Source organism: Schistocerca serialis, unplaced genomic scaffold (assembly GCF_023864345.2).
Source record: "Schistocerca serialis cubense isolate TAMUIC-IGC-003099 unplaced genomic scaffold, iqSchSeri2.2 HiC_scaffold_1077, whole genome shotgun sequence".
Lineage (NCBI taxonomy): Eukaryota > Metazoa > Arthropoda > Insecta > Orthoptera > Acrididae > Schistocerca > Schistocerca serialis.
Genome location: NW_026047269.1, coordinates 21,557 through 39,050, shown reverse-complemented (window position 1 = coordinate 39,050; position 17,494 = coordinate 21,557). Strand labels below are relative to the sequence as shown.

At 55.6% G+C, this 17,494-nt stretch overlaps 26 non-coding genes across 26 annotated transcripts; all 26 read right to left on the bottom strand.

Annotated features, from left to right (window-relative positions):
* Positions 1–420: 420 nt before the first annotated feature.
* Positions 421–502, bottom strand: Trnal-cag (transfer RNA leucine (anticodon CAG)). Its single transcript has one exon. It is a non-coding gene; the product is annotated as a tRNA-Leu (tRNA).
* Positions 503–582: 80 nt separating this feature from the next.
* On the bottom strand, positions 583–664 carry Trnal-aag (transfer RNA leucine (anticodon AAG)). The gene has a single exon. It is a non-coding gene; the product is annotated as a tRNA-Leu (tRNA).
* Positions 665–1,747: 1,083 nt separating this feature from the next.
* Trnal-cag (transfer RNA leucine (anticodon CAG)) lies at positions 1,748–1,829 on the bottom strand. The gene has a single exon. It is a non-coding gene; the product is annotated as a tRNA-Leu (tRNA).
* Positions 1,830–1,909: 80 nt separating this feature from the next.
* Positions 1,910–1,991, bottom strand: Trnal-aag (transfer RNA leucine (anticodon AAG)). The gene has a single exon. It is a non-coding gene; the product is annotated as a tRNA-Leu (tRNA).
* Positions 1,992–3,074: 1,083 nt separating this feature from the next.
* Trnal-cag (transfer RNA leucine (anticodon CAG)) lies at positions 3,075–3,156 on the bottom strand. Its single transcript has one exon. It is a non-coding gene; the product is annotated as a tRNA-Leu (tRNA).
* An 80-nt stretch (positions 3,157–3,236) lies between these two features.
* On the bottom strand, positions 3,237–3,318 carry Trnal-aag (transfer RNA leucine (anticodon AAG)). Its single transcript has one exon. It is a non-coding gene; the product is annotated as a tRNA-Leu (tRNA).
* Positions 3,319–4,401: 1,083 nt separating this feature from the next.
* Trnal-cag (transfer RNA leucine (anticodon CAG)) lies at positions 4,402–4,483 on the bottom strand. Its single transcript has one exon. It is a non-coding gene; the product is annotated as a tRNA-Leu (tRNA).
* An 80-nt stretch (positions 4,484–4,563) lies between these two features.
* Trnal-aag (transfer RNA leucine (anticodon AAG)) lies at positions 4,564–4,645 on the bottom strand. The gene has a single exon. It is a non-coding gene; the product is annotated as a tRNA-Leu (tRNA).
* A 1,083-nt stretch (positions 4,646–5,728) lies between these two features.
* Trnal-cag (transfer RNA leucine (anticodon CAG)) lies at positions 5,729–5,810 on the bottom strand. Its single transcript has one exon. It is a non-coding gene; the product is annotated as a tRNA-Leu (tRNA).
* An 80-nt stretch (positions 5,811–5,890) lies between these two features.
* Trnal-aag (transfer RNA leucine (anticodon AAG)) lies at positions 5,891–5,972 on the bottom strand. The gene has a single exon. It is a non-coding gene; the product is annotated as a tRNA-Leu (tRNA).
* A 1,083-nt stretch (positions 5,973–7,055) lies between these two features.
* Positions 7,056–7,137, bottom strand: Trnal-cag (transfer RNA leucine (anticodon CAG)). The gene has a single exon. It is a non-coding gene; the product is annotated as a tRNA-Leu (tRNA).
* Positions 7,138–7,217: 80 nt separating this feature from the next.
* Positions 7,218–7,299, bottom strand: Trnal-aag (transfer RNA leucine (anticodon AAG)). The gene has a single exon. It is a non-coding gene; the product is annotated as a tRNA-Leu (tRNA).
* Positions 7,300–8,382: 1,083 nt separating this feature from the next.
* Trnal-cag (transfer RNA leucine (anticodon CAG)) lies at positions 8,383–8,464 on the bottom strand. The gene has a single exon. It is a non-coding gene; the product is annotated as a tRNA-Leu (tRNA).
* Positions 8,465–8,544: 80 nt separating this feature from the next.
* Positions 8,545–8,626, bottom strand: Trnal-aag (transfer RNA leucine (anticodon AAG)). Its single transcript has one exon. It is a non-coding gene; the product is annotated as a tRNA-Leu (tRNA).
* Positions 8,627–9,709: 1,083 nt separating this feature from the next.
* Trnal-cag (transfer RNA leucine (anticodon CAG)) lies at positions 9,710–9,791 on the bottom strand. Its single transcript has one exon. It is a non-coding gene; the product is annotated as a tRNA-Leu (tRNA).
* Positions 9,792–9,871: 80 nt separating this feature from the next.
* Trnal-aag (transfer RNA leucine (anticodon AAG)) lies at positions 9,872–9,953 on the bottom strand. The gene has a single exon. It is a non-coding gene; the product is annotated as a tRNA-Leu (tRNA).
* A 1,083-nt stretch (positions 9,954–11,036) lies between these two features.
* On the bottom strand, positions 11,037–11,118 carry Trnal-cag (transfer RNA leucine (anticodon CAG)). The gene has a single exon. It is a non-coding gene; the product is annotated as a tRNA-Leu (tRNA).
* An 80-nt stretch (positions 11,119–11,198) lies between these two features.
* On the bottom strand, positions 11,199–11,280 carry Trnal-aag (transfer RNA leucine (anticodon AAG)). Its single transcript has one exon. It is a non-coding gene; the product is annotated as a tRNA-Leu (tRNA).
* A 1,083-nt stretch (positions 11,281–12,363) lies between these two features.
* Trnal-cag (transfer RNA leucine (anticodon CAG)) lies at positions 12,364–12,445 on the bottom strand. Its single transcript has one exon. It is a non-coding gene; the product is annotated as a tRNA-Leu (tRNA).
* Positions 12,446–12,525: 80 nt separating this feature from the next.
* Trnal-aag (transfer RNA leucine (anticodon AAG)) lies at positions 12,526–12,607 on the bottom strand. Its single transcript has one exon. It is a non-coding gene; the product is annotated as a tRNA-Leu (tRNA).
* Positions 12,608–13,690: 1,083 nt separating this feature from the next.
* Positions 13,691–13,772, bottom strand: Trnal-cag (transfer RNA leucine (anticodon CAG)). The gene has a single exon. It is a non-coding gene; the product is annotated as a tRNA-Leu (tRNA).
* An 80-nt stretch (positions 13,773–13,852) lies between these two features.
* Positions 13,853–13,934, bottom strand: Trnal-aag (transfer RNA leucine (anticodon AAG)). The gene has a single exon. It is a non-coding gene; the product is annotated as a tRNA-Leu (tRNA).
* A 1,083-nt stretch (positions 13,935–15,017) lies between these two features.
* On the bottom strand, positions 15,018–15,099 carry Trnal-cag (transfer RNA leucine (anticodon CAG)). The gene has a single exon. It is a non-coding gene; the product is annotated as a tRNA-Leu (tRNA).
* An 80-nt stretch (positions 15,100–15,179) lies between these two features.
* Trnal-aag (transfer RNA leucine (anticodon AAG)) lies at positions 15,180–15,261 on the bottom strand. Its single transcript has one exon. It is a non-coding gene; the product is annotated as a tRNA-Leu (tRNA).
* Positions 15,262–16,344: 1,083 nt separating this feature from the next.
* Positions 16,345–16,426, bottom strand: Trnal-cag (transfer RNA leucine (anticodon CAG)). The gene has a single exon. It is a non-coding gene; the product is annotated as a tRNA-Leu (tRNA).
* An 80-nt stretch (positions 16,427–16,506) lies between these two features.
* On the bottom strand, positions 16,507–16,588 carry Trnal-aag (transfer RNA leucine (anticodon AAG)). The gene has a single exon. It is a non-coding gene; the product is annotated as a tRNA-Leu (tRNA).
* Positions 16,589–17,494: the final 906 nt, after the last annotated feature.

Genomic DNA, 17,494 nt, shown 5'->3' with positions numbered 1-17,494 from the left:
GCAAGCGTCAGCGGAGCGTCAGTCGAGCTAAGTCGGGACAAGTCGCATAAGAGGAGCAATAAAATGTGCATTTCCGGTACCGGGAATCGAACCCAGGCCTCCTGGGCGAGAGCCAGGCATCCCAGCCACCAGACGACACCGGATAACGACACAAGCACTCGTCCAACAAACTCGGCGAGCGTCCACCCGCTACTTGACGACAACTGCAAAAATTAACGTTTCCACTTCGTAGAACGGCATGCTCGGGACGTATCTCGTGGAGACGAACGCCAGCAATCATGAGACCAAACTGCGCCGGTGAATCCTGTTGTTACACCACGCACCACTGTGCTACGACAGTTTAAGAAAGCGACGCTCACGCTTTGCTGCGCTTTTTCCTTCGCGGGAAATCAGTGCTCCTGTTTTCGAGACGGAAAACGTTGGCAGCGGTGGGATTCGAACCCACGCCTCCGAAGAGACTGGTGCCTGAAACCAGCGCCTTAGACCGCTCGGCCACGCTACCTACGCGACGCGGCGGTCACAGGAGCTGCGTTCTACCCCACGAGAACACACCGCAATGGCACAAAAACGAGAAGTAAAAATTGGCAGCGGTGGGATTCGAACCCACGCCTCCGAAGAGACTGGTGCCTTAAACCAGCGCCTTAGACCGCTCGGCCACGCTACCTACACCAGTGTTCCTGGCATTTGTAGAATGCAGTGCACGACACAGCTTCCTGATCTGTTGCGACTGGTTGCTCGAACATCGCACCTCAAACGACTGCCCTTTTCGAATAGAGATTAACTACACAGGCAGCTGCCAGCGCCCTGGTGCGGCGGCATCGCGTGTTTATAAGGATTCGGTAGTGCCACCTGCAGCCTGAGGAACATGAGCACAAAATCAGGAGGGCACCGTGATTTCAATCACTGGGTCACTATCGTCATTGCAGCGACAGCAAGGCAGAACTTTAAAAAGTGCCGTGACCCGGATTCGAGCCTGGGTTGTCGCGGCCACAACGCAATGTCCTGACCACTAGACGATCACGGCCACGGAGCCACCGCGGAATTCAACTCTCGCGACTGCAAGTGGCTGTGCACAGCAAAGCTCGGCCGACTGTGTCTCGCAACAGCTGTGTCAGACGCGGTCTCCATTATATGCATACTGGCAAACGAACGTGCCCGCGCTGATGGACACTGAGCAGAGTGGTTAGCTGCATTCAACCCCCGTGGCAATGTCTTGCAGTCCTCCAAGTCTGTTGGCCGCAGGTATGTGCCCGGATAAGAGGTGGACAGATGTCGCATCTCTCTCGCCGTCACTTGTGGCCGCGAATCATATTTTACGTAGTTTTCTGCAAGCGTCAGCGGAGCGTCAGTCGAGCTAAGTCGGGACAAGTCGCATAAGAGGAGCAATAAAATGTGCATTTCCGGTACCGGGAATCGAACCCAGGCCTCCTGGGCGAGAGCCAGGCATCCCAGCCACCAGACGACACCGGATAACGACACAAGCACTCGTCCAACAAACTCGGCGAGCGTCCACCCGCTACTTGACGACAACTGCAAAAATTAACGTTTCCACTTCGTAGAACGGCATGCTCGGGACGTATCTCGTGGAGACGAACGCCAGCAATCATGAGACCAAACTGCGCCGGTGAATCCTGTTGTTACACCACGCACCACTGTGCTACGACAGTTTAAGAAAGCGACGCTCACGCTTTGCTGCGCTTTTTCCTTCGCGGGAAATCAGTGCTCCTGTTTTCGAGACGGAAAACGTTGGCAGCGGTGGGATTCGAACCCACGCCTCCGAAGAGACTGGTGCCTGAAACCAGCGCCTTAGACCGCTCGGCCACGCTACCTACGCGACGCGGCGGTCACAGGAGCTGCGTTCTACCCCACGAGAACACACCGCAATGGCACAAAAACGAGAAGTAAAAATTGGCAGCGGTGGGATTCGAACCCACGCCTCCGAAGAGACTGGTGCCTTAAACCAGCGCCTTAGACCGCTCGGCCACGCTACCTACACCAGTGTTCCTGGCATTTGTAGAATGCAGTGCACGACACAGCTTCCTGATCTGTTGCGACTGGTTGCTCGAACATCGCACCTCAAACGACTGCCCTTTTCGAATAGAGATTAACTACACAGGCAGCTGCCAGCGCCCTGGTGCGGCGGCATCGCGTGTTTATAAGGATTCGGTAGTGCCACCTGCAGCCTGAGGAACATGAGCACAAAATCAGGAGGGCACCGTGATTTCAATCACTGGGTCACTATCGTCATTGCAGCGACAGCAAGGCAGAACTTTAAAAAGTGCCGTGACCCGGATTCGAGCCTGGGTTGTCGCGGCCACAACGCAATGTCCTGACCACTAGACGATCACGGCCACGGAGCCACCGCGGAATTCAACTCTCGCGACTGCAAGTGGCTGTGCACAGCAAAGCTCGGCCGACTGTGTCTCGCAACAGCTGTGTCAGACGCGGTCTCCATTATATGCATACTGGCAAACGAACGTGCCCGCGCTGATGGACACTGAGCAGAGTGGTTAGCTGCATTCAACCCCCGTGGCAATGTCTTGCAGTCCTCCAAGTCTGTTGGCCGCAGGTATGTGCCCGGATAAGAGGTGGACAGATGTCGCATCTCTCTCGCCGTCACTTGTGGCCGCGAATCATATTTTACGTAGTTTTCTGCAAGCGTCAGCGGAGCGTCAGTCGAGCTAAGTCGGGACAAGTCGCATAAGAGGAGCAATAAAATGTGCATTTCCGGTACCGGGAATCGAACCCAGGCCTCCTGGGCGAGAGCCAGGCATCCCAGCCACCAGACGACACCGGATAACGACACAAGCACTCGTCCAACAAACTCGGCGAGCGTCCACCCGCTACTTGACGACAACTGCAAAAATTAACGTTTCCACTTCGTAGAACGGCATGCTCGGGACGTATCTCGTGGAGACGAACGCCAGCAATCATGAGACCAAACTGCGCCGGTGAATCCTGTTGTTACACCACGCACCACTGTGCTACGACAGTTTAAGAAAGCGACGCTCACGCTTTGCTGCGCTTTTTCCTTCGCGGGAAATCAGTGCTCCTGTTTTCGAGACGGAAAACGTTGGCAGCGGTGGGATTCGAACCCACGCCTCCGAAGAGACTGGTGCCTGAAACCAGCGCCTTAGACCGCTCGGCCACGCTACCTACGCGACGCGGCGGTCACAGGAGCTGCGTTCTACCCCACGAGAACACACCGCAATGGCACAAAAACGAGAAGTAAAAATTGGCAGCGGTGGGATTCGAACCCACGCCTCCGAAGAGACTGGTGCCTTAAACCAGCGCCTTAGACCGCTCGGCCACGCTACCTACACCAGTGTTCCTGGCATTTGTAGAATGCAGTGCACGACACAGCTTCCTGATCTGTTGCGACTGGTTGCTCGAACATCGCACCTCAAACGACTGCCCTTTTCGAATAGAGATTAACTACACAGGCAGCTGCCAGCGCCCTGGTGCGGCGGCATCGCGTGTTTATAAGGATTCGGTAGTGCCACCTGCAGCCTGAGGAACATGAGCACAAAATCAGGAGGGCACCGTGATTTCAATCACTGGGTCACTATCGTCATTGCAGCGACAGCAAGGCAGAACTTTAAAAAGTGCCGTGACCCGGATTCGAGCCTGGGTTGTCGCGGCCACAACGCAATGTCCTGACCACTAGACGATCACGGCCACGGAGCCACCGCGGAATTCAACTCTCGCGACTGCAAGTGGCTGTGCACAGCAAAGCTCGGCCGACTGTGTCTCGCAACAGCTGTGTCAGACGCGGTCTCCATTATATGCATACTGGCAAACGAACGTGCCCGCGCTGATGGACACTGAGCAGAGTGGTTAGCTGCATTCAACCCCCGTGGCAATGTCTTGCAGTCCTCCAAGTCTGTTGGCCGCAGGTATGTGCCCGGATAAGAGGTGGACAGATGTCGCATCTCTCTCGCCGTCACTTGTGGCCGCGAATCATATTTTACGTAGTTTTCTGCAAGCGTCAGCGGAGCGTCAGTCGAGCTAAGTCGGGACAAGTCGCATAAGAGGAGCAATAAAATGTGCATTTCCGGTACCGGGAATCGAACCCAGGCCTCCTGGGCGAGAGCCAGGCATCCCAGCCACCAGACGACACCGGATAACGACACAAGCACTCGTCCAACAAACTCGGCGAGCGTCCACCCGCTACTTGACGACAACTGCAAAAATTAACGTTTCCACTTCGTAGAACGGCATGCTCGGGACGTATCTCGTGGAGACGAACGCCAGCAATCATGAGACCAAACTGCGCCGGTGAATCCTGTTGTTACACCACGCACCACTGTGCTACGACAGTTTAAGAAAGCGACGCTCACGCTTTGCTGCGCTTTTTCCTTCGCGGGAAATCAGTGCTCCTGTTTTCGAGACGGAAAACGTTGGCAGCGGTGGGATTCGAACCCACGCCTCCGAAGAGACTGGTGCCTGAAACCAGCGCCTTAGACCGCTCGGCCACGCTACCTACGCGACGCGGCGGTCACAGGAGCTGCGTTCTACCCCACGAGAACACACCGCAATGGCACAAAAACGAGAAGTAAAAATTGGCAGCGGTGGGATTCGAACCCACGCCTCCGAAGAGACTGGTGCCTTAAACCAGCGCCTTAGACCGCTCGGCCACGCTACCTACACCAGTGTTCCTGGCATTTGTAGAATGCAGTGCACGACACAGCTTCCTGATCTGTTGCGACTGGTTGCTCGAACATCGCACCTCAAACGACTGCCCTTTTCGAATAGAGATTAACTACACAGGCAGCTGCCAGCGCCCTGGTGCGGCGGCATCGCGTGTTTATAAGGATTCGGTAGTGCCACCTGCAGCCTGAGGAACATGAGCACAAAATCAGGAGGGCACCGTGATTTCAATCACTGGGTCACTATCGTCATTGCAGCGACAGCAAGGCAGAACTTTAAAAAGTGCCGTGACCCGGATTCGAGCCTGGGTTGTCGCGGCCACAACGCAATGTCCTGACCACTAGACGATCACGGCCACGGAGCCACCGCGGAATTCAACTCTCGCGACTGCAAGTGGCTGTGCACAGCAAAGCTCGGCCGACTGTGTCTCGCAACAGCTGTGTCAGACGCGGTCTCCATTATATGCATACTGGCAAACGAACGTGCCCGCGCTGATGGACACTGAGCAGAGTGGTTAGCTGCATTCAACCCCCGTGGCAATGTCTTGCAGTCCTCCAAGTCTGTTGGCCGCAGGTATGTGCCCGGATAAGAGGTGGACAGATGTCGCATCTCTCTCGCCGTCACTTGTGGCCGCGAATCATATTTTACGTAGTTTTCTGCAAGCGTCAGCGGAGCGTCAGTCGAGCTAAGTCGGGACAAGTCGCATAAGAGGAGCAATAAAATGTGCATTTCCGGTACCGGGAATCGAACCCAGGCCTCCTGGGCGAGAGCCAGGCATCCCAGCCACCAGACGACACCGGATAACGACACAAGCACTCGTCCAACAAACTCGGCGAGCGTCCACCCGCTACTTGACGACAACTGCAAAAATTAACGTTTCCACTTCGTAGAACGGCATGCTCGGGACGTATCTCGTGGAGACGAACGCCAGCAATCATGAGACCAAACTGCGCCGGTGAATCCTGTTGTTACACCACGCACCACTGTGCTACGACAGTTTAAGAAAGCGACGCTCACGCTTTGCTGCGCTTTTTCCTTCGCGGGAAATCAGTGCTCCTGTTTTCGAGACGGAAAACGTTGGCAGCGGTGGGATTCGAACCCACGCCTCCGAAGAGACTGGTGCCTGAAACCAGCGCCTTAGACCGCTCGGCCACGCTACCTACGCGACGCGGCGGTCACAGGAGCTGCGTTCTACCCCACGAGAACACACCGCAATGGCACAAAAACGAGAAGTAAAAATTGGCAGCGGTGGGATTCGAACCCACGCCTCCGAAGAGACTGGTGCCTTAAACCAGCGCCTTAGACCGCTCGGCCACGCTACCTACACCAGTGTTCCTGGCATTTGTAGAATGCAGTGCACGACACAGCTTCCTGATCTGTTGCGACTGGTTGCTCGAACATCGCACCTCAAACGACTGCCCTTTTCGAATAGAGATTAACTACACAGGCAGCTGCCAGCGCCCTGGTGCGGCGGCATCGCGTGTTTATAAGGATTCGGTAGTGCCACCTGCAGCCTGAGGAACATGAGCACAAAATCAGGAGGGCACCGTGATTTCAATCACTGGGTCACTATCGTCATTGCAGCGACAGCAAGGCAGAACTTTAAAAAGTGCCGTGACCCGGATTCGAGCCTGGGTTGTCGCGGCCACAACGCAATGTCCTGACCACTAGACGATCACGGCCACGGAGCCACCGCGGAATTCAACTCTCGCGACTGCAAGTGGCTGTGCACAGCAAAGCTCGGCCGACTGTGTCTCGCAACAGCTGTGTCAGACGCGGTCTCCATTATATGCATACTGGCAAACGAACGTGCCCGCGCTGATGGACACTGAGCAGAGTGGTTAGCTGCATTCAACCCCCGTGGCAATGTCTTGCAGTCCTCCAAGTCTGTTGGCCGCAGGTATGTGCCCGGATAAGAGGTGGACAGATGTCGCATCTCTCTCGCCGTCACTTGTGGCCGCGAATCATATTTTACGTAGTTTTCTGCAAGCGTCAGCGGAGCGTCAGTCGAGCTAAGTCGGGACAAGTCGCATAAGAGGAGCAATAAAATGTGCATTTCCGGTACCGGGAATCGAACCCAGGCCTCCTGGGCGAGAGCCAGGCATCCCAGCCACCAGACGACACCGGATAACGACACAAGCACTCGTCCAACAAACTCGGCGAGCGTCCACCCGCTACTTGACGACAACTGCAAAAATTAACGTTTCCACTTCGTAGAACGGCATGCTCGGGACGTATCTCGTGGAGACGAACGCCAGCAATCATGAGACCAAACTGCGCCGGTGAATCCTGTTGTTACACCACGCACCACTGTGCTACGACAGTTTAAGAAAGCGACGCTCACGCTTTGCTGCGCTTTTTCCTTCGCGGGAAATCAGTGCTCCTGTTTTCGAGACGGAAAACGTTGGCAGCGGTGGGATTCGAACCCACGCCTCCGAAGAGACTGGTGCCTGAAACCAGCGCCTTAGACCGCTCGGCCACGCTACCTACGCGACGCGGCGGTCACAGGAGCTGCGTTCTACCCCACGAGAACACACCGCAATGGCACAAAAACGAGAAGTAAAAATTGGCAGCGGTGGGATTCGAACCCACGCCTCCGAAGAGACTGGTGCCTTAAACCAGCGCCTTAGACCGCTCGGCCACGCTACCTACACCAGTGTTCCTGGCATTTGTAGAATGCAGTGCACGACACAGCTTCCTGATCTGTTGCGACTGGTTGCTCGAACATCGCACCTCAAACGACTGCCCTTTTCGAATAGAGATTAACTACACAGGCAGCTGCCAGCGCCCTGGTGCGGCGGCATCGCGTGTTTATAAGGATTCGGTAGTGCCACCTGCAGCCTGAGGAACATGAGCACAAAATCAGGAGGGCACCGTGATTTCAATCACTGGGTCACTATCGTCATTGCAGCGACAGCAAGGCAGAACTTTAAAAAGTGCCGTGACCCGGATTCGAGCCTGGGTTGTCGCGGCCACAACGCAATGTCCTGACCACTAGACGATCACGGCCACGGAGCCACCGCGGAATTCAACTCTCGCGACTGCAAGTGGCTGTGCACAGCAAAGCTCGGCCGACTGTGTCTCGCAACAGCTGTGTCAGACGCGGTCTCCATTATATGCATACTGGCAAACGAACGTGCCCGCGCTGATGGACACTGAGCAGAGTGGTTAGCTGCATTCAACCCCCGTGGCAATGTCTTGCAGTCCTCCAAGTCTGTTGGCCGCAGGTATGTGCCCGGATAAGAGGTGGACAGATGTCGCATCTCTCTCGCCGTCACTTGTGGCCGCGAATCATATTTTACGTAGTTTTCTGCAAGCGTCAGCGGAGCGTCAGTCGAGCTAAGTCGGGACAAGTCGCATAAGAGGAGCAATAAAATGTGCATTTCCGGTACCGGGAATCGAACCCAGGCCTCCTGGGCGAGAGCCAGGCATCCCAGCCACCAGACGACACCGGATAACGACACAAGCACTCGTCCAACAAACTCGGCGAGCGTCCACCCGCTACTTGACGACAACTGCAAAAATTAACGTTTCCACTTCGTAGAACGGCATGCTCGGGACGTATCTCGTGGAGACGAACGCCAGCAATCATGAGACCAAACTGCGCCGGTGAATCCTGTTGTTACACCACGCACCACTGTGCTACGACAGTTTAAGAAAGCGACGCTCACGCTTTGCTGCGCTTTTTCCTTCGCGGGAAATCAGTGCTCCTGTTTTCGAGACGGAAAACGTTGGCAGCGGTGGGATTCGAACCCACGCCTCCGAAGAGACTGGTGCCTGAAACCAGCGCCTTAGACCGCTCGGCCACGCTACCTACGCGACGCGGCGGTCACAGGAGCTGCGTTCTACCCCACGAGAACACACCGCAATGGCACAAAAACGAGAAGTAAAAATTGGCAGCGGTGGGATTCGAACCCACGCCTCCGAAGAGACTGGTGCCTTAAACCAGCGCCTTAGACCGCTCGGCCACGCTACCTACACCAGTGTTCCTGGCATTTGTAGAATGCAGTGCACGACACAGCTTCCTGATCTGTTGCGACTGGTTGCTCGAACATCGCACCTCAAACGACTGCCCTTTTCGAATAGAGATTAACTACACAGGCAGCTGCCAGCGCCCTGGTGCGGCGGCATCGCGTGTTTATAAGGATTCGGTAGTGCCACCTGCAGCCTGAGGAACATGAGCACAAAATCAGGAGGGCACCGTGATTTCAATCACTGGGTCACTATCGTCATTGCAGCGACAGCAAGGCAGAACTTTAAAAAGTGCCGTGACCCGGATTCGAGCCTGGGTTGTCGCGGCCACAACGCAATGTCCTGACCACTAGACGATCACGGCCACGGAGCCACCGCGGAATTCAACTCTCGCGACTGCAAGTGGCTGTGCACAGCAAAGCTCGGCCGACTGTGTCTCGCAACAGCTGTGTCAGACGCGGTCTCCATTATATGCATACTGGCAAACGAACGTGCCCGCGCTGATGGACACTGAGCAGAGTGGTTAGCTGCATTCAACCCCCGTGGCAATGTCTTGCAGTCCTCCAAGTCTGTTGGCCGCAGGTATGTGCCCGGATAAGAGGTGGACAGATGTCGCATCTCTCTCGCCGTCACTTGTGGCCGCGAATCATATTTTACGTAGTTTTCTGCAAGCGTCAGCGGAGCGTCAGTCGAGCTAAGTCGGGACAAGTCGCATAAGAGGAGCAATAAAATGTGCATTTCCGGTACCGGGAATCGAACCCAGGCCTCCTGGGCGAGAGCCAGGCATCCCAGCCACCAGACGACACCGGATAACGACACAAGCACTCGTCCAACAAACTCGGCGAGCGTCCACCCGCTACTTGACGACAACTGCAAAAATTAACGTTTCCACTTCGTAGAACGGCATGCTCGGGACGTATCTCGTGGAGACGAACGCCAGCAATCATGAGACCAAACTGCGCCGGTGAATCCTGTTGTTACACCACGCACCACTGTGCTACGACAGTTTAAGAAAGCGACGCTCACGCTTTGCTGCGCTTTTTCCTTCGCGGGAAATCAGTGCTCCTGTTTTCGAGACGGAAAACGTTGGCAGCGGTGGGATTCGAACCCACGCCTCCGAAGAGACTGGTGCCTGAAACCAGCGCCTTAGACCGCTCGGCCACGCTACCTACGCGACGCGGCGGTCACAGGAGCTGCGTTCTACCCCACGAGAACACACCGCAATGGCACAAAAACGAGAAGTAAAAATTGGCAGCGGTGGGATTCGAACCCACGCCTCCGAAGAGACTGGTGCCTTAAACCAGCGCCTTAGACCGCTCGGCCACGCTACCTACACCAGTGTTCCTGGCATTTGTAGAATGCAGTGCACGACACAGCTTCCTGATCTGTTGCGACTGGTTGCTCGAACATCGCACCTCAAACGACTGCCCTTTTCGAATAGAGATTAACTACACAGGCAGCTGCCAGCGCCCTGGTGCGGCGGCATCGCGTGTTTATAAGGATTCGGTAGTGCCACCTGCAGCCTGAGGAACATGAGCACAAAATCAGGAGGGCACCGTGATTTCAATCACTGGGTCACTATCGTCATTGCAGCGACAGCAAGGCAGAACTTTAAAAAGTGCCGTGACCCGGATTCGAGCCTGGGTTGTCGCGGCCACAACGCAATGTCCTGACCACTAGACGATCACGGCCACGGAGCCACCGCGGAATTCAACTCTCGCGACTGCAAGTGGCTGTGCACAGCAAAGCTCGGCCGACTGTGTCTCGCAACAGCTGTGTCAGACGCGGTCTCCATTATATGCATACTGGCAAACGAACGTGCCCGCGCTGATGGACACTGAGCAGAGTGGTTAGCTGCATTCAACCCCCGTGGCAATGTCTTGCAGTCCTCCAAGTCTGTTGGCCGCAGGTATGTGCCCGGATAAGAGGTGGACAGATGTCGCATCTCTCTCGCCGTCACTTGTGGCCGCGAATCATATTTTACGTAGTTTTCTGCAAGCGTCAGCGGAGCGTCAGTCGAGCTAAGTCGGGACAAGTCGCATAAGAGGAGCAATAAAATGTGCATTTCCGGTACCGGGAATCGAACCCAGGCCTCCTGGGCGAGAGCCAGGCATCCCAGCCACCAGACGACACCGGATAACGACACAAGCACTCGTCCAACAAACTCGGCGAGCGTCCACCCGCTACTTGACGACAACTGCAAAAATTAACGTTTCCACTTCGTAGAACGGCATGCTCGGGACGTATCTCGTGGAGACGAACGCCAGCAATCATGAGACCAAACTGCGCCGGTGAATCCTGTTGTTACACCACGCACCACTGTGCTACGACAGTTTAAGAAAGCGACGCTCACGCTTTGCTGCGCTTTTTCCTTCGCGGGAAATCAGTGCTCCTGTTTTCGAGACGGAAAACGTTGGCAGCGGTGGGATTCGAACCCACGCCTCCGAAGAGACTGGTGCCTGAAACCAGCGCCTTAGACCGCTCGGCCACGCTACCTACGCGACGCGGCGGTCACAGGAGCTGCGTTCTACCCCACGAGAACACACCGCAATGGCACAAAAACGAGAAGTAAAAATTGGCAGCGGTGGGATTCGAACCCACGCCTCCGAAGAGACTGGTGCCTTAAACCAGCGCCTTAGACCGCTCGGCCACGCTACCTACACCAGTGTTCCTGGCATTTGTAGAATGCAGTGCACGACACAGCTTCCTGATCTGTTGCGACTGGTTGCTCGAACATCGCACCTCAAACGACTGCCCTTTTCGAATAGAGATTAACTACACAGGCAGCTGCCAGCGCCCTGGTGCGGCGGCATCGCGTGTTTATAAGGATTCGGTAGTGCCACCTGCAGCCTGAGGAACATGAGCACAAAATCAGGAGGGCACCGTGATTTCAATCACTGGGTCACTATCGTCATTGCAGCGACAGCAAGGCAGAACTTTAAAAAGTGCCGTGACCCGGATTCGAGCCTGGGTTGTCGCGGCCACAACGCAATGTCCTGACCACTAGACGATCACGGCCACGGAGCCACCGCGGAATTCAACTCTCGCGACTGCAAGTGGCTGTGCACAGCAAAGCTCGGCCGACTGTGTCTCGCAACAGCTGTGTCAGACGCGGTCTCCATTATATGCATACTGGCAAACGAACGTGCCCGCGCTGATGGACACTGAGCAGAGTGGTTAGCTGCATTCAACCCCCGTGGCAATGTCTTGCAGTCCTCCAAGTCTGTTGGCCGCAGGTATGTGCCCGGATAAGAGGTGGACAGATGTCGCATCTCTCTCGCCGTCACTTGTGGCCGCGAATCATATTTTACGTAGTTTTCTGCAAGCGTCAGCGGAGCGTCAGTCGAGCTAAGTCGGGACAAGTCGCATAAGAGGAGCAATAAAATGTGCATTTCCGGTACCGGGAATCGAACCCAGGCCTCCTGGGCGAGAGCCAGGCATCCCAGCCACCAGACGACACCGGATAACGACACAAGCACTCGTCCAACAAACTCGGCGAGCGTCCACCCGCTACTTGACGACAACTGCAAAAATTAACGTTTCCACTTCGTAGAACGGCATGCTCGGGACGTATCTCGTGGAGACGAACGCCAGCAATCATGAGACCAAACTGCGCCGGTGAATCCTGTTGTTACACCACGCACCACTGTGCTACGACAGTTTAAGAAAGCGACGCTCACGCTTTGCTGCGCTTTTTCCTTCGCGGGAAATCAGTGCTCCTGTTTTCGAGACGGAAAACGTTGGCAGCGGTGGGATTCGAACCCACGCCTCCGAAGAGACTGGTGCCTGAAACCAGCGCCTTAGACCGCTCGGCCACGCTACCTACGCGACGCGGCGGTCACAGGAGCTGCGTTCTACCCCACGAGAACACACCGCAATGGCACAAAAACGAGAAGTAAAAATTGGCAGCGGTGGGATTCGAACCCACGCCTCCGAAGAGACTGGTGCCTTAAACCAGCGCCTTAGACCGCTCGGCCACGCTACCTACACCAGTGTTCCTGGCATTTGTAGAATGCAGTGCACGACACAGCTTCCTGATCTGTTGCGACTGGTTGCTCGAACATCGCACCTCAAACGACTGCCCTTTTCGAATAGAGATTAACTACACAGGCAGCTGCCAGCGCCCTGGTGCGGCGGCATCGCGTGTTTATAAGGATTCGGTAGTGCCACCTGCAGCCTGAGGAACATGAGCACAAAATCAGGAGGGCACCGTGATTTCAATCACTGGGTCACTATCGTCATTGCAGCGACAGCAAGGCAGAACTTTAAAAAGTGCCGTGACCCGGATTCGAGCCTGGGTTGTCGCGGCCACAACGCAATGTCCTGACCACTAGACGATCACGGCCACGGAGCCACCGCGGAATTCAACTCTCGCGACTGCAAGTGGCTGTGCACAGCAAAGCTCGGCCGACTGTGTCTCGCAACAGCTGTGTCAGACGCGGTCTCCATTATATGCATACTGGCAAACGAACGTGCCCGCGCTGATGGACACTGAGCAGAGTGGTTAGCTGCATTCAACCCCCGTGGCAATGTCTTGCAGTCCTCCAAGTCTGTTGGCCGCAGGTATGTGCCCGGATAAGAGGTGGACAGATGTCGCATCTCTCTCGCCGTCACTTGTGGCCGCGAATCATATTTTACGTAGTTTTCTGCAAGCGTCAGCGGAGCGTCAGTCGAGCTAAGTCGGGACAAGTCGCATAAGAGGAGCAATAAAATGTGCATTTCCGGTACCGGGAATCGAACCCAGGCCTCCTGGGCGAGAGCCAGGCATCCCAGCCACCAGACGACACCGGATAACGACACAAGCACTCGTCCAACAAACTCGGCGAGCGTCCACCCGCTACTTGACGACAACTGCAAAAATTAACGTTTCCACTTCGTAGAACGGCATGCTCGGGACGTATCTCGTGGAGACGAACGCCAGCAATCATGAGACCAAACTGCGCCGGTGAATCCTGTTGTTACACCACGCACCACTGTGCTACGACAGTTTAAGAAAGCGACGCTCACGCTTTGCTGCGCTTTTTCCTTCGCGGGAAATCAGTGCTCCTGTTTTCGAGACGGAAAACGTTGGCAGCGGTGGGATTCGAACCCACGCCTCCGAAGAGACTGGTGCCTGAAACCAGCGCCTTAGACCGCTCGGCCACGCTACCTACGCGACGCGGCGGTCACAGGAGCTGCGTTCTACCCCACGAGAACACACCGCAATGGCACAAAAACGAGAAGTAAAAATTGGCAGCGGTGGGATTCGAACCCACGCCTCCGAAGAGACTGGTGCCTTAAACCAGCGCCTTAGACCGCTCGGCCACGCTACCTACACCAGTGTTCCTGGCATTTGTAGAATGCAGTGCACGACACAGCTTCCTGATCTGTTGCGACTGGTTGCTCGAACATCGCACCTCAAACGACTGCCCTTTTCGAATAGAGATTAACTACACAGGCAGCTGCCAGCGCCCTGGTGCGGCGGCATCGCGTGTTTATAAGGATTCGGTAGTGCCACCTGCAGCCTGAGGAACATGAGCACAAAATCAGGAGGGCACCGTGATTTCAATCACTGGGTCACTATCGTCATTGCAGCGACAGCAAGGCAGAACTTTAAAAAGTGCCGTGACCCGGATTCGAGCCTGGGTTGTCGCGGCCACAACGCAATGTCCTGACCACTAGACGATCACGGCCACGGAGCCACCGCGGAATTCAACTCTCGCGACTGCAAGTGGCTGTGCACAGCAAAGCTCGGCCGACTGTGTCTCGCAACAGCTGTGTCAGACGCGGTCTCCATTATATGCATACTGGCAAACGAACGTGCCCGCGCTGATGGACACTGAGCAGAGTGGTTAGCTGCATTCAACCCCCGTGGCAATGTCTTGCAGTCCTCCAAGTCTGTTGGCCGCAGGTATGTGCCCGGATAAGAGGTGGACAGATGTCGCATCTCTCTCGCCGTCACTTGTGGCCGCGAATCATATTTTACGTAGTTTTCTGCAAGCGTCAGCGGAGCGTCAGTCGAGCTAAGTCGGGACAAGTCGCATAAGAGGAGCAATAAAATGTGCATTTCCGGTACCGGGAATCGAACCCAGGCCTCCTGGGCGAGAGCCAGGCATCCCAGCCACCAGACGACACCGGATAACGACACAAGCACTCGTCCAACAAACTCGGCGAGCGTCCACCCGCTACTTGACGACAACTGCAAAAATTAACGTTTCCACTTCGTAGAACGGCATGCTCGGGACGTATCTCGTGGAGACGAACGCCAGCAATCATGAGACCAAACTGCGCCGGTGAATCCTGTTGTTACACCACGCACCACTGTGCTACGACAGTTTAAGAAAGCGACGCTCACGCTTTGCTGCGCTTTTTCCTTCGCGGGAAATCAGTGCTCCTGTTTTCGAGACGGAAAACGTTGGCAGCGGTGGGATTCGAACCCACGCCTCCGAAGAGACTGGTGCCTGAAACCAGCGCCTTAGACCGCTCGGCCACGCTACCTACGCGACGCGGCGGTCACAGGAGCTGCGTTCTACCCCACGAGAACACACCGCAATGGCACAAAAACGAGAAGTAAAAATTGGCAGCGGTGGGATTCGAACCCACGCCTCCGAAGAGACTGGTGCCTTAAACCAGCGCCTTAGACCGCTCGGCCACGCTACCTACACCAGTGTTCCTGGCATTTGTAGAATGCAGTGCACGACACAGCTTCCTGATCTGTTGCGACTGGTTGCTCGAACATCGCACCTCAAACGACTGCCCTTTTCGAATAGAGATTAACTACACAGGCAGCTGCCAGCGCCCTGGTGCGGCGGCATCGCGTGTTTATAAGGATTCGGTAGTGCCACCTGCAGCCTGAGGAACATGAGCACAAAATCAGGAGGGCACCGTGATTTCAATCACTGGGTCACTATCGTCATTGCAGCGACAGCAAGGCAGAACTTTAAAAAGTGCCGTGACCCGGATTCGAGCCTGGGTTGTCGCGGCCACAACGCAATGTCCTGACCACTAGACGATCACGGCCACGGAGCCACCGCGGAATTCAACTCTCGCGACTGCAAGTGGCTGTGCACAGCAAAGCTCGGCCGACTGTGTCTCGCAACAGCTGTGTCAGACGCGGTCTCCATTATATGCATACTGGCAAACGAACGTGCCCGCGCTGATGGACACTGAGCAGAGTGGTTAGCTGCATTCAACCCCCGTGGCAATGTCTTGCAGTCCTCCAAGTCTGTTGGCCGCAGGTATGTGCCCGGATAAGAGGTGGACAGATGTCGCATCTCTCTCGCCGTCACTTGTGGCCGCGAATCATATTTTACGTAGTTTTCTGCAAGCGTCAGCGGAGCGTCAGTCGAGCTAAGTCGGGACAAGTCGCATAAGAGGAGCAATAAAATGTGCATTTCCGGTACCGGGAATCGAACCCAGGCCTCCTGGGCGAGAGCCAGGCATCCCAGCCACCAGACGACACCGGATAACGACACAAGCACTCGTCCAACAAACTCGGCGAGCGTCCACCCGCTACTTGACGACAACTGCAAAAATTAACGTTTCCACTTCGTAGAACGGCATGCTCGGGACGTATCTCGTGGAGACGAACGCCAGCAATCATGAGACCAAACTGCGCCGGTGAATCCTGTTGTTACACCACGCACCACTGTGCTACGACAGTTTAAGAAAGCGACGCTCACGCTTTGCTGCGCTTTTTCCTTCGCGGGAAATCAGTGCTCCTGTTTTCGAGACGGAAAACGTTGGCAGCGGTGGGATTCGAACCCACGCCTCCGAAGAGACTGGTGCCTGAAACCAGCGCCTTAGACCGCTCGGCCACGCTACCTACGCGACGCGGCGGTCACAGGAGCTGCGTTCTACCCCACGAGAACACACCGCAATGGCACAAAAACGAGAAGTAAAAATTGGCAGCGGTGGGATTCGAACCCACGCCTCCGAAGAGACTGGTGCCTTAAACCAGCGCCTTAGACCGCTCGGCCACGCTACCTACACCAGTGTTCCTGGCATTTGTAGAATGCAGTGCACGACACAGCTTCCTGATCTGTTGCGACTGGTTGCTCGAACATCGCACCTCAAACGACTGCCCTTTTCGAATAGAGATTAACTACACAGGCAGCTGCCAGCGCCCTGGTGCGGCGGCATCGCGTGTTTATAAGGATTCGGTAGTGCCACCTGCAGCCTGAGGAACATGAGCACAAAATCAGGAGGGCACCGTGATTTCAATCACTGGGTCACTATCGTCATTGCAGCGACAGCAAGGCAGAACTTTAAAAAGTGCCGTGACCCGGATTCGAGCCTGGGTTGTCGCGGCCACAACGCAATGTCCTGACCACTAGACGATCACGGCCACGGAGCCACCGCGGAATTCAACTCTCGCGACTGCAAGTGGCTGTGCACAGCAAAGCTCGGCCGACTGTGTCTCGCAACAGCTGTGTCAGACGCGGTCTCCATTATATGCATACTGGCAAACGAACGTGCCCGCGCTGATGGACACTGAGCAGAGTGGTTAGCTGCATTCAACCCCCGTGGCAATGTCTTGCAGTCCTCCAAGTCTGTTGGCCGCAGGTATGTGCCCGGATAAGAGGTGGACAGATGTCGCATCTCTCTCGCCGTCACTTGTGGCCGCGAATCATATTTTACGTAGTTTTCTGCAAGCGTCAGCGGAGCGTCAGTCGAGCTAAGTCGGGACAAGTCGCATAAGAGGAGCAATAAAATGTGCATTTCCGGTACCGGGAATCGAACCCAGGCCTCCTGGGCGAGAGCCAGGCATCCCAGCCACCAGACGACACCGGATAACGACACAAGCACTCGTCCAACAAACTCGGCGAGCGTCCACCCGCTACTTGACGACAACTGCAAAAATTAACGTTTCCACTTCGTAGAACGGCATGCT